This window comes from Petaurus breviceps, unplaced genomic scaffold (genome assembly GCF_028583685.1).
Source record: "Petaurus breviceps papuanus isolate PSGF00001 unplaced genomic scaffold, PetGlider_PUasm1.0 188, whole genome shotgun sequence".
NCBI lineage: Eukaryota > Metazoa > Chordata > Mammalia > Diprotodontia > Petauridae > Petaurus > Petaurus breviceps.
Window position 1 is genome coordinate 17,619,614 of NW_027185804.1, and position 13,862 is coordinate 17,633,475.

Here is a 13,862-nt window from a genome sequence, read left to right on the forward strand (position 1 = left end):
GGAAAGGAAAGGAAAGGAAAGGAAAGGAAAGGAAAGGAAAGGAAAGGAAAGGAAAGGAAAGGAAAGGAAAGGAAAGGAAAGGAAAGGAAAGAAAGGAGGAAGTATGGAAGGAAAGGAGAGAGGGAGGAAGGATGGAAGGAAGGAAAAAAGGTTGAAAGGGAAGGAAATAAACATGTATAGCATGTGCCAAACATTGTTCTAAGTGCTTTGAGAAATATCATCTCATTTGATGTTGACAACTTAGGAGGTAGTTCCAATTGTTATTCCCATTTTATAGTTGATGGAACTGAGGCAAATAGGGGTTGTGACTTGCCCAAGGTCACACAGCTAGGTAAGTGTCTAAGATCAAATTGAACTCAGATCTTATTGACTCTGGGCCCAATGCTCTATTCATTGCATCATTGAAAAATCTCCTGGGTACCGTTGGGACAGGACAAAGAGGCAGTGCTTGACCATGATGTGGTAGATAATTTTTGACTTGCACAAGAACTTTTGACTCCATGTGATTTTATCATCCCACCCAGTCCCTGGGAAAGTATCTCAAGCTAATTACAGAGACTCAAGTGACCCGCACCAGCCCAGCCTGGAGGCATTTCGTGCTCTGGGTGCATTTGCCCTATGAGGTGCCAGGTAAATCCAGAAAGTAGCCAGTGAGGTGACTCAAACACATTTGTGTGGGACACAGCTAACATCAGACTCTGGGCTGGTAAACCAAATGTTGGGTGACCTGAGATGCAATCTATCGCTCAGGTGGTAAAGAAGTGTGGAGGGAGAGAGGAGAGGGAGGGAGTCATACCACTTGAAGTTCCCTGACTCTTGGTCTGCCCCAGCCTGAAGCCACCTTTCCCTTTAAGAAGAAGAGGTGAGTCCTGGGGAGGAGCAGGGAAAGGATGAAGCAAGCAGAGAACACTTCCCAGACCTGAAGAGCAGGGGAAACCAGCTGGGTTCTGTTCCCTTCACAGCTGCCAGACTCACTTCCCATGGCTGTCTTCCACTCCTCCTCCCCATCCCACAGAAGAAGACTGGTAGACAAAAGTTGAAAAGTAGTGCAACAGAGTGAGATGAATCTAGAAAAATAGATTGGAGTTAGATTGCTGAAATCTTTAGATTGTCATCGCATTGAAGGCAGGAACTAACTTTTTTTTTGTTGATTGGATCCCCAGCACTGAGCACAGTGCCTGGCATGTCATAAACACTTGACAAATGTTCATTGAATTAGAGAGTCTTGAATGCAAAGTCTTTATTCGGTAGGCATTGAGGAGCTATGGAAGACTTGAGGAGAAGACTGATATGATCAGGGCAGTGCTTCAGGAAGATCATGTGGGCAGGTGGGAGAAGGCTAGACTGGGGAAAGGAGAGACCAAGGCCAGAAATTAGGTAGTGATTATAATACTTTAAGGTAGAGGTGATGAGAGCCTCAATTAAAAGCTTGGGTAGTAGCATTGGAAAGGAAAAGCCAGCTGTTAGGGGGTGGAATCAAGTCTTGGATTCCACATCTGGAGCTGGCAGATTTAGCCTGGTCCTCTCATTCTGTAGACAAGATATGTGAGGCCCAGGTAGGTTAAGTGACTTGCCCAGAGTCATATAGATAGATGCTACTGTTAAGACAGAGAGGACTCTGAGTTTCTCAGGCTGGGCGACAGGAGGAGGTTGGAGTCAGTCAGCAAGCGCTGATTAAGCCCTTCCTGCGTGTCAGACCCCTTCAGCGGCCTGTTCAAACTTCTTTACCTGGTAGTTAGGGCCTTCCTCAATCTGGCACCAATCCAGCTTATTAAGTTTGTGCCCCCGGAAGGCACCTGCTCCCTTTGAGTCTTGGTGCACTGTTCTCTATGCCTGTAATATCTCCTTATCTTTCTCTTTCTGCTGAATTCTGACCCAAATGCCGCCTCCTCCAGGAAGACGTTCCCTGATCTGCTGCACTTCTGCCTGAACTACATACAGCACTTTATCTTACATCTTCCAAATATACTTCTGCAACATTGTGTTCGAGTTTTCTGGGCTGCACTCATCCCTCTGCTAGATTGCAAGTCCCACGAAGGCAGGAACTGTTTTAGCTAAACCATGGGGTAAGAAGGTGGTATGGTAGAAAGACAGGTAGGGCTGGAGTCAGGAAGACCTGAGTTCAAATCCAGCCTCAAACACTATCTGTGTGACCCTGGGTAAGTTACTTCACTTCTGTTTGACTCGGTTTGCTTATTTGTAAGTTAGAGATGATAATAAGAGCACCTACTTCCGGGGGTGGTATAAGATAATAATTGTAAAGTGCTTGGTTAGTTGTTTATTATTATCAATATTCTCATCAGCAGCCGCATCTTTATTATTACTATCATCTCTTCTGGCACATAGCACAGTGTTGTACACATAGTAGGTACTTTATAAATGTTTGTTGAACAAAGTTAAAGATTTGTGAGGGAAAGTGAGCTCCATTTTTAACATGTTGAGTTTGAGGCACTTTGTCTCATTGGACCACGTCTCCACATTTGCAAAATGAGTTTGGGGGTAGGGGGGGGAAGGATTAGACTAGATGATGTAAGTTCATTGAGAATAAAGACTGTTTTATTTTTGGTCTATGCACAGTGATCTATTTTTGATCTATGGCAGAATGTACCTATTGTTTAATAAATGCTGAACTGAGTTCTAGCTCCATGAGATCCAAATGGAAACAAGTAGAAAAAATCTTTTAAAAAATAGATTTTTAGCTCATAGGATCAATTAATAAACATTTGTCAAGAACCTACTGTGTGAGGCAGCTAGGTGGTGTAGTGAATAGAGCACCAGCCCTGGAGTCAGGAGGGTCTGAGTTCAGATCTGGCCTCAGACACTTAACACTTACTATCCAGGTGACCTTGGGCAAGTCACTTAACCCCAATTGCCCTGCCCTCCCCCCTCCAAAAAGAAAAAAAAAGAAAGAAAAGAACCTACTGTGTGCTGGTATTGGAATACAAAGACAAAAAAATGGAACTGTCCCTACTCTTAAGAAGACTATATTCAGTTGGAGAAAACAAATGCATATAAAATCTATGCAGAAAACATGGACACAGAATAAATATAAAGTGAGTAGAGAGGAAGGCCTATCAGTTGGAGGGGAGTAGGAAAGGTTCCATGGAAAAAAAGTTGATTACTGTGAAGGAAGTGAAGGCTAGGTGAGGAGGGAGTGCATTCCAGGCATCAGTGTGTTGGTAAATGTTTAACAATGGGGCTTCTAAAAATTGTTCCCACAACATACTTTTAAGCTTGATCTGCATTATTTACACTTTTCTGACATTTCCTTAAGTCCAGACAATTAACAAAATAATAAATGGAGCCCTGATTTGTGGAGTTTGCCAATGCTTATACTGAACATTTTACATATGGCTCTCCAGCCGGCTCAACCTGCTTCCGGGACACTCCTTATTCTAGGCACACAAGACAGCCCCTGCAAAGTCATAGAGATGGGTGATGGAGGGTGAGGAACTGAGAGAAGACCAGTTTGGTAGGACCAAAGAGCGTGGGAAGAAGCGCAATCCCCCCTCCCCCTGAGAGAGTTTCATTAAGCAATGAGTCTTGTAATTCTTTAGAATTCTAGTTTCAGTATCTCAGTCGCCTGTCGTCGCTCAAGGGTTTGAGTATAGACTGCATCTTCTGCATAAGACTCCTCCCTCCCCCAGCCCCAGAACCTCCCATTGTGTTAAATGATGAGCAAATGCTTAGTAAATACTTGTTGACTTGATTTCTCCAGGGAGGAAGGCAACGCCTATTGGAACAGATATAACTGCATTGTCCACCAAGTCAAAACAATTCCAGGATACCTATATGGAAATGAGGCTTTGCAGATTGGCCCTGGGTTCAACTTACGTTAATCAATAAAGATAGGTTTAAAAACACATACTAAGCTTTTGTTTTTGTTTTTAATGGATGATGCCCACCCAGATGCCTTACAGAGAATCAAACAGCTCCCCCACCCCATTTTTTTTCTATTGATATCTGGAAAAAAAAAAAAACCAAACACCATTTCATAAGGCAACATGTTCTGGTGAGCAGAGAGCACTTGGCTTGGCTGTCAGGTCTGTGCCCTATCTCAGCTCCACCCCACTCACAATCTCTTTTCTGTCTCAGAAACACCATTTGCAAAACGACAGGATGGATTCCCACCTTTACCTCAGGATATATTGCCTACCATCATGGGTTTTTATTTTTATTTTTTTTTAAGTGTGGCATTTTGAGCATTTGACATAGCCTTTTCATTTTTTTTTTTAACTTGAAAAACACAATGACATTTAGAAAGATGTAGGTGTGGCCTGATGAATATTTTTTAAACTTCAGTCCAGGCAGCCTTGGTGTGAGGCAAAGGTCCTTAATACAAGGATTTGTTCAGTAAAACTTGGACTCAGTCAAAAGGCTGCACGCAAGGACCTAGAAGGCTTCATGTGGCCTTGAGGCTACAGGTTTCCCACCCCTGGTGTAGTGTGAAAAATGTTTTTTCTTAGTAATCATTATCTTGGAGACTCAGAGCTTCTCCCCATTGCCTTCTATCAAAGTTCAGACTTTCAGTTCAGTTTTTCTTCAGAAGGACATTTCTGATAATTAGATTACATTGAGTCTCCTTATGCTGGTCAAACCCAATCCAAGGTACAAAGCTCCATTGTGTTCTGCTCAGGCTTGGGTGGAGATAGATTCTTCTGTCTAGATAGCCCAAGGTTGGGAGTGGTCTGGTATGGTTGGTGGGTGGTGTGATAGAAGACATATTTCCTCTGTCCAGAGGTAAAATAATGATATCAGCTCCTGTTGAAAAGTTAACATAAACGGGACACCCCAACACCAAAATGAACTCAGTCCCAACACTGCAGTTTCATGCATATGGATGCCACCTGCTTTGAGTTCTTAGAAATAAAATGTCGGGTACGACCTAATTTCATTTGTCTTTTCTGAGAACAGACTCTGTGAGGTTGGCAGTGGGGAGACAGCCTGCTCCCCATGGCTGGTATACTCTCCCTTCTTATTTTTAACTTCTTAGCATTCCTCATTTCTTTCAAGACTCAGCTGACACCCCTCCAATTTATCCTGCTTATACCTTGTTTGCCAATTAGACTGAGAGTTCAGAGCAAAGACTGTTCTTTGTGTTTGTCTGTCTTTTTTTTTTTTTGTATCCTCAGTGCTTAGCACTCACATTCAGCAGGTGCTTAATAAATGCTTCTTTTTTTGATTCGACTTTTTCTCTTTGGCTTTTTCTAGTTTCTACCCTTCCCCCATCCCAAATGATAATGTCTTCCCCTCCAAGGTTACCTTATGTCTGCTTTTTTTGCGTCTTGTAAATACTAGTAAATAACATCTCCTCTAGGGCCACTTCACCAGCCTGTACTACAAACACACAGTTTGGGTCCCAGTAAGTAAGGTGGCTGACTACTTCTACTTTCAGGGTTCTGTTAGATGACAATGAAGGACTGGGTTTCTAACATTGCTGCTTCTAAGCCCCCATTGATAGTCAGCCAGACTTAATTAGCTTTTCAGCAAAGGGTATTTACTAAAGTGATACAGCAAAAATGGTTGGTACCAAACATTTCATCACAAAAGTCTGTGGGTGTACTTCACATACAGAGTCCAGGGGAAGAGCAGGCTTAGATTTAGGGGCCTAGGGTGGTGAGGCACATGTGCAGAAAGCCTGTGTGGCCAAAGAGTAAATTCCCAATTCCTGGTCAGTGGAAGTTCTTTTTCTCTTTGTGTAGTCCTTAGAAAAGTGCTTCTTTACATTGAGTGGAAATCTGCCTCTGTAACGTCTGTCTTTCTAGTTCTAGTTTCTAGTTCCACCCTCAGGGCTCAGAATAAAATGTCTAATACCTCTTCCATATGACACATTTTTGGGAGACAGTTATCTCATCTCCTCAATGTTCTCCTTTCTTGGAGATCATTGAGTTCCTTTAGTGGCTGATTGTCCATTTATAACATCGTTCCTGTGGAATTAGTTGCCCCACTGAATGTCATTTTGCCTAATGTTGGGTTTTCATGAAACCAACTAATGATCTTAGGTAGGTCGTGTTTGCATGAAGGATCTGGTTTTTACCTCTAGTTATCCCACATTACTGTCCTTCTGCAGATTCTCTGAAGATAAGACTGAGGGGGAGGGAAAGAAGTGAGATGGGGGAAGGGAAGGGAGGAAATTTATATAGCAGCAAATGTTGTAAGGAAACCTTTTATTGTAATGGTGTATGTCATAATGAGAGCTGTTCTACAGATACAGAATCAGACTCATTCTGTGACTCTACCTGGCAGAACTAGGAGCAGTAGATGGAAGTTAAGAGGGCAAATATGGGAAGTAAAATCTTTCTAATAATTGAAGCTGTCCAAATGGTGGAAGGAACTGCCTTAAGCAGTAAGTTTGCCTATCAATGCTTCCATTTGAAAGATTGAGGGGGCATCATGAAGGGGGATAAAAGAGAAGAATGGCATCCATGACATTTTGGTTCTGTAAGATTTGCTGACTTCATAAGAGAATGGAATTGGGAGATATGAGACCTTGGCTCTGCCTCTGACCAGTTGCATGGTCTTAGACAAATCTCTTCTACTTTCTAGGGTTCAGTTTCCTCATCAGAAAAAATGAGGACATTGTACTCACTGGTCTCAAAGGTGCCTTCCAATTCTAACAGCCCATGACTGACTAAATGACTAAATTTTCAAGCAGAAAGATGATGACCATCTGTTAGTAATGCAGTAGAAGAAATTCCTGAATTGGAAGGAAGCTGGAATAAATATTGACACTAAGGTTCTGGAATCCTGGAATATGAAGGTAGATTTTGAATAAGGATTGAACTCCAAAGGATTTTCCCAGGTAAATCCTCTAGTAAGATAGCTGCCCAATAGCTTTTTGTTTCATTGAAGTTTTGTAACAGGTTGAGGCAGAAGGAACACTAGCCTGCTGTGTGCCAGGGGGGCACCATTGTTCCGGGTACAAACTCAAAGGAAATGGTCCCTGCCCTCAAGGAGCTTCTATTCTAACAAGGGAGACAATGTCCATATCCATAGGCCAGAGAGAGGAACTGGGCTTGTGATTTCATTGCTACAGGGAGCTTCCAGATGAGGATGCAAGTGTGTACTTTCTCTTCAATTTCCCTGAAACACCCAAGAGATTAAATGACTTGCCCTTGGTCATGTAGACCTTGTGTCCAAGGAAGGACCTGAAGTCAGGACTTTTAAATAGGTTGTGGGACCAGTTCTGTATCTGCTACAACCCTACAATTCTTGCTTTGGTTTTGTAATCAAATCAATGCTACCTTTGTCTCTGGAAAGGGCATGACTTTTCAGATAGTGAGCCCCCTACCCTGGCCACTTCCCATTAGAATGCAATCTCCTTAAAAGCAGGAATTGTCTAGCTTTTGAATTTGTATTCCCAGCTTTTGAATTTGTATTCCCAGCACTTATTACAGTACTTGGCAGGTGCTTACAAATGCATTTCATTCATTACTTCATTCATTCATTGACCTGGTATGAATTTCCAACCTTTAGCTCCCTATTATGCAACCTGGGGCAACTCACTTAACTGCTCTGGGTCTGGGGTCTGTTCTACTAATATCTGTATCAGTGAATTACATGAAGACATAAATTGCTTTCTTATCAATTTGTGAAGGTTCTGAAACTGGAGGTATAGTTATGACATTCAGGATCCCCAAAGATCTCTGAAGGTTTGAAATGATAGGCTAAGGTGAGGCAAGGTGGAATTTAATAGGAATAGATGTAAAGTCCTTTTTGTTGTTTAGTCATTTTTTAGTCATGTCTGACATTGTGATCCCATTTGGGGTTTTCTTGGCAAAGATACTGGAGTGGTTTGCCATTTCCTTCTCCAGTTCATTTAACAGATAAGGAAACTGAGGCAAACAGGGTTAAGTGACTTGCCCAGAGTCACACATTTAGTAAGTATCTGAGGTTGGATTTGAACTCAGATCCTATTGACTCCAGGGCTGGTACTCTATGTGTTGTGCCATCTAGCTGTCTTGTGTAAAGTCCTGCACTTGGATTTAAAAAAAAAAAAAGAGAATTACAGAAGTTCAGGGCAGGGGAAGTACAGGTTGGCATGGAGGCCTTGAATCCCAGCTACTAAGGGCTGAGGCTGGTGGATCTTTTGAGTTCAGGAATTCTGAGCTGCAGTGGCTATGGACACTTATGTTTGGGATCTATATCCTGAGCCTCCAGGAGCAGAGAGCTATCCATGACAGCTGCCTTTAAATAACTGAAAGTTTATCATATGGTAAAGGGACTGGACTTGTTCTCTCTGGTCCAGAAGACAGATCTAAAAGCAGTGGATGAAAATTACATACATAGATTATTGTTTTCAGCTCAAGAGAAGGCAAAAAAAGACTTTTTTGGCAGTACTCTTCTAGCAGGGCATGGGAGGCCTCAGGGAGCGGTGACTTCCCTGTCTCTGGGGGTCTTCAAGTGGAGGATGGATGATCAAATGTTGGACATGTTGCATTAGGGTTCCTGCTTGGGGTAAATGCTGGATTCTGAGGATCCTTCCATCTATGAGGTTGTATCATTCTGTGAGCAAATGTGTATGGAGATATTGGATTACATTATAAACCCCAGACTATAAATAAATTTATCCAAAGGTTGAATTTATATGGAACAGATAAATGAGGGACAACCTGAAATAAAAGTGCTTGTTTGTAAGACAGAGTAGACTAATATGTGCTGCTACCAATCAAATGATGAACAACTAAATATCATTCTAGGTTATTATTTCATTATCTTGACATTATTGGAAACTGCAAAGTATAAAGTTATACATTTTTTAATTAAACAAATTGAATGATTAGAAAACAATTCAGCATTTAAGGCGAAGATGAGTGCTTTGCCAAGAACAGCTTAGCCATGTATCCTTCTGCCCACTCATGGAGAAAAAAAAGGCATGTACCTCTCAAGTTATCTGACTCACTCATTACCTGGGAGATAGAGAACATATGACCCAGACCACTCCGGGGGTGTCAGAGCATATTTTCCAAAGCTAATTGCTAGAAATAAGTCAACCTCCTTATTGTCGGCAATAATAAAAAAGAAATATATTGCAGTCTTGCCATTTGGAGAGCCTCTGAAATTTATTCTCCTGAGTTATGTTTCCTTAGCCATACCCAGGCAATGCTAAGCTACAGCGGGTCCTTGCTTCTGTTATTTCAGTGGTAGCGTTCATCTCTCACGTCCAGTCACCAAGTCTTGCCATCCCCCATAACATTTCTCAAATGGATTCCCTTTTCTTCACTTACACAACTGCCTCGTTAGTTCAAGCCTTCATTACCTCTCACCTGGACCATAATAGACTCTTCATTGGTCTCTCTCCCATTCCCTCCAACCTATCCTACATGTAGCTAGCTAAATAATCTTCCTAAATGATAGGTCTGATCATATCACGTCTGTGCCCATGAAAGCTCAGTAGCTCCCTATTGCCTTTTAGGATAAACTCCTTAGCCTGGCACTGAAGGCCTGTGTTAATCAGGATGCAGTCTAACTTCTCAACCCTTGGAACTTTAGGTGGTATTTGCCGAAGGGTTTTGAATGAGGGAGGGGACAGTGTCACAGTACTGTGTGCTAACAGGATACATGTGGAGATTTGTGCTCAGGTTTGGGGATCGAGTTTTGAAAGAGACATTGAAAACATGGGAGATATTCAGAGGAGGGTGATCAGGAAGTATGATGAAAGGACTCAGCACCATGCCATCAGAGGATGTGTGGTCAGAAGTATCATTTTGGTTTGGAAAGTCACAGAGATGATCTTACCAGAAACAATGGGAGTAGATTTAATCACCATTCCCTGAGGAAAAGGTGGAAGGGAGAGAGGGTAGGTCTGAGGCAGCAGGGAAGGTGAGGCAGAAAGATGGTGAAACTTTAGCATGGTATCATCTGGGGCTGGTTAGTTAATGGACTGCAAAGCCCAGCTCAGGGGTATCACCTGGTCCCTAAATCCCACGCTGATCCCCACCTCCCAGTTAGTGCTTTCTTTCTCATTTTTCCTTTTGTTAGAGACTTCTTGTATCCCATCTCCACCTTCCCCCAAATGCAAGCTTGAGCCAGTGACTGGGTTTGTATCCTTGGTACCCAGCACGGTAGGGAGGCAATTAATATATTTATGTGGAATCAGAGTGTTGAATTCTACACCTTCCACATGGCAGAGCAGGATATGCTACACAGAAAAATAATTTTATTAAGCTGCATGAAGATATGTTGAGTTTCTAAAACCCTATATAGCTAGGCCACTAAACCACGTCAAAGCTAAGTGACTTCATGCAAAAGAACTCTCATAGGAACATCCAATTGAGAGCTAGAAGGGACCTTAGTAGCTGTCTAGTTCGCCTACCCTCATTTTATATAACAATAATAATAGCTAGCTTTTACATAGCACTTAAAAGTTTACAAACACTTTACAATTAATTTTATCCTCACAACAACCCTAGAAGGCAGGTGCTATTATTATATCCTCATTTTTACAGATGAGGAAACCAAGGCATACAGGTTAAGTGACTTACTTAGGGAAGCATCTGAGGCTGGATTTGAACTCAGGACTTCCTGACCTCAGGTCCAACACTCTAATCCACTGCACCACCTAGAGGTGGAAAGACTTACCCAAAGCCCCTCAGATAGGATCTGAACTCAGGTTGCCTGAATTTAAATCCAGTCTTCTCTCCAGTTTCATCGAGAAGCAAGGTAATCCTGAGGGGCTGTGGGTGGTGAAGTGGGGTCTTGTGTAAAGGTGAACAAATGTTAAAAGTCATTTATATTCACTGGAATATTTATCTTGCTTCTCTAAGACAGGGTTAGGCACTCCTTCCCTAAGGGAACTAACTACCTTTCCCATCTTTTTTTTTTTTTTTTGTCCTCAAAATGTTTTCAAAGCCAAATTCCTCTAAGTCAGTATCTCCCTGTGTATTTCAGTGATTGGTTCATGGCTCCATTGATTTAGAGTTGTAAGGGACTTTGATGGCCATCAGGTCTAACCCTTCTCATTTTATAGATGGCTAGTGAGGCACAGAGATTAAGTGACTTGCACAGAATTACAGTTAGGAGTGATCTGGGGTGAGACTGGAATCTAGGTGCCTGCTATTCTAGCTTTATCATAAACATAGGTGATTTCACATTTGCATTACTGTTCCTCTTTCAAAGTATGCAGCCATAAGACAGAAAAATCCCACAGAATAATAATAGTAACAGCTAGCATTTAAATAGTGCTTTAAGGATTGCCAAGGGCTTTACTCATATTACCTCATTTTATCCTTCCCAGCAACTCCCAGAGGTAGATGTTATTATATATCCCCATAGTATATATGAGGAAACTGAGGTTGAGTGATGTGCCCAGGGTCATACAACTAGGAAGTGTCTGAGGTTAGATTTGAACTCAGGTTTTCCTGGCTCCAGACCCAGAGTTCTGGCTGCTGAACTACTTAGAAGGCTGAACACACACCAAAATATTTTAGGGAAGCAGAGAAAAAAATGGAACAAAGTGGGTGTCTATCAATTGGGTAATGGCTGACAAATTGTAATATCTGAATATAATGGAATATTATTACTCTGCAAAAAGAAATGACAGGTATGAGGAATTGAGATGTGGGGGGAAATTGTATAAACACATATATCATGAACAGAACCAGGAGACTCATAAGGGATTATAATAATATGAATGAAAACAACACAAAAATGCTGCTATGAAATGCACTGACCAATTCTGGTCCCAGAGGATGCATGATGAAACACATTATCCTTTTCATGGCAATTACAGATGAGGGAGTTCAACTACCGAGATGTCAGGTATGGTCACTGTGCTGATTGGTTGGTTTTCCTGAAAGGTTTTCTGCATTATGAAGAAGGGTTGTATCAGGATGGAGGGATGGGAAGGACGTCAGGTAATGATTGTGGCATACCAAGAAAAAAAAAATCACTGACATTTTAAATCTTCATTTTCATTTCAATTGTCTCTGAGCAGTCTGTTCTTCTGTGTCTGATTAGCCCCATGCACAGAAATGTCCTCCCTGTAGAAAGTGGCTCCATTTTGGAGAGCCCCGAAATCTACATAAACCTTTGATGTGACTATTATGGTGATCAAGACAGCTAAATGTCCAGTTTCCTTGATCTGACTTCTTTCTTGCCAAGAATGTACCTCTATGCAGCAATCACACTAAATGGGCCATTACGTCACTTAATCTCCAAGGGTCTCAGTTTCCCCATCTGTAAAACCAGGGGGTTGGACTACATGACCCCTGAGATCTCTTCTAAATATGATTTTATGAGCTTAAGAAGACAGGAAATATATATGTTCAGTAATAGCATGTCATCAATGATTTTTCACACATGTTTTTTAATGATGCTTCCTTTTAATTGAAAACTATTCAAAATCCAAGCCACCTGCATGGCTGAGTCATATTATGTTGTGCAATATTATGTTACATCCCATCTGGTATGATGTAACACGAGAGGGCACAGTGTTCTGTGATTCCATTTAAACATGGGCTCCAGGTACAGGTCATCTCAAGATGTTATCATTCAGGGTTACCTCAGGAAAGGTGGTTCCACATTGATCTTTAATATTGCCACCTTGGATGGCAACATTCATAAAAATATACATTACACTGAATGTGCTTTTCCCTTCCAAATGTTGAAAAATTATTGGCATTCATTTGAAGAACTTGTTAAACATCTCGAAATTCTCTACTAGTAAGTATTTGGAATAAGCCTTAAGGCAACTTCTGTTTACAGACAAAGTCTGTACGATATCCAAATACCACTGTGATGTGTTTATAGTTTGCAAAAGAATTAAATATCAAGTCCTGCCAGTTGGGTGTGCATTTCTAAATGAGCATTAAATAGATATGTGCATGTATATATGCATATGTATATGTATGTGAAGATGTTTGTACACACACACACACACACACACACACACACACACACTCTCATCTCCAAAAGATTTCCATATCTGGTAAGTGCCAAGAAAACATTTCAGTTAATTTTCTCTTTCTAACTCACTTTTATGATGAGACGCCTTCTAATGGTTGGTCCTAAGGTCATTACCAGAAATTAGTTTCCTTTTGCAAACGAATTTCACCTGGAAACATCTTTGCTGTGAAAATTAACTAGCTCAGCTTGGGCTTTTGAACGGTCATGTTCAACTACTGACAGATGGAGAATTGTGAAGTGAGTTCCAGCTAGCTCTGACAGCTATCACTTCCCACCATGCCTTAGTGAAAAATTAACTTCCAATAGTGGTGGGGTAAGGATGGGAGGAGGAAAACACTGATGAAACATACCCAGTACCTACAGAAAATGTTTAATATCACGAACTTATATCACGAATATCAAGAACTATGTTCTTTTTTTGGGAGGATGAGTTGATCCAGAGAGTTGAGACAATTGCTAAATAAATCCAGAGGCTCCCTTGCAAATTGAGACCTTAGGGAACTAGAAGGTGGCCTTGTAGAGTATGCTATCACTCACAAACTTAAAGCAAAGGAGGACAAGTGAAAATCCCCAGGTATACAATCTGCTTCTCTGGTTCAGGTACATTTAAAGGTAAAGTTTTTAAAGGTTCCTTTGAAGTGGGGAATCATTACCATAGGATTTAATCATTACTATAGGATTTAAAGTTGGAACGGATTTGAGAGATCCTCTTGTCCAGCCCCCTCCATTGACAGAGGAGGGAAAGACCCAGGGATAGGAAGCGACTTGTCAAAAATGGCACAATAAATGGCAGACATTTCTGGACTCAATTCCAGGGCTCTTTTGAGTTGGATGCATCAAATATTCAATTAGGTAACTACCGTGTGCAGACTGCCATGTTGTGATCTGGAGAGGAGGCTGATTTTTAGAAAGGGCATGTTCCCTGCCCTCAAAGAGCAGTCTAGGAGACATCAGTC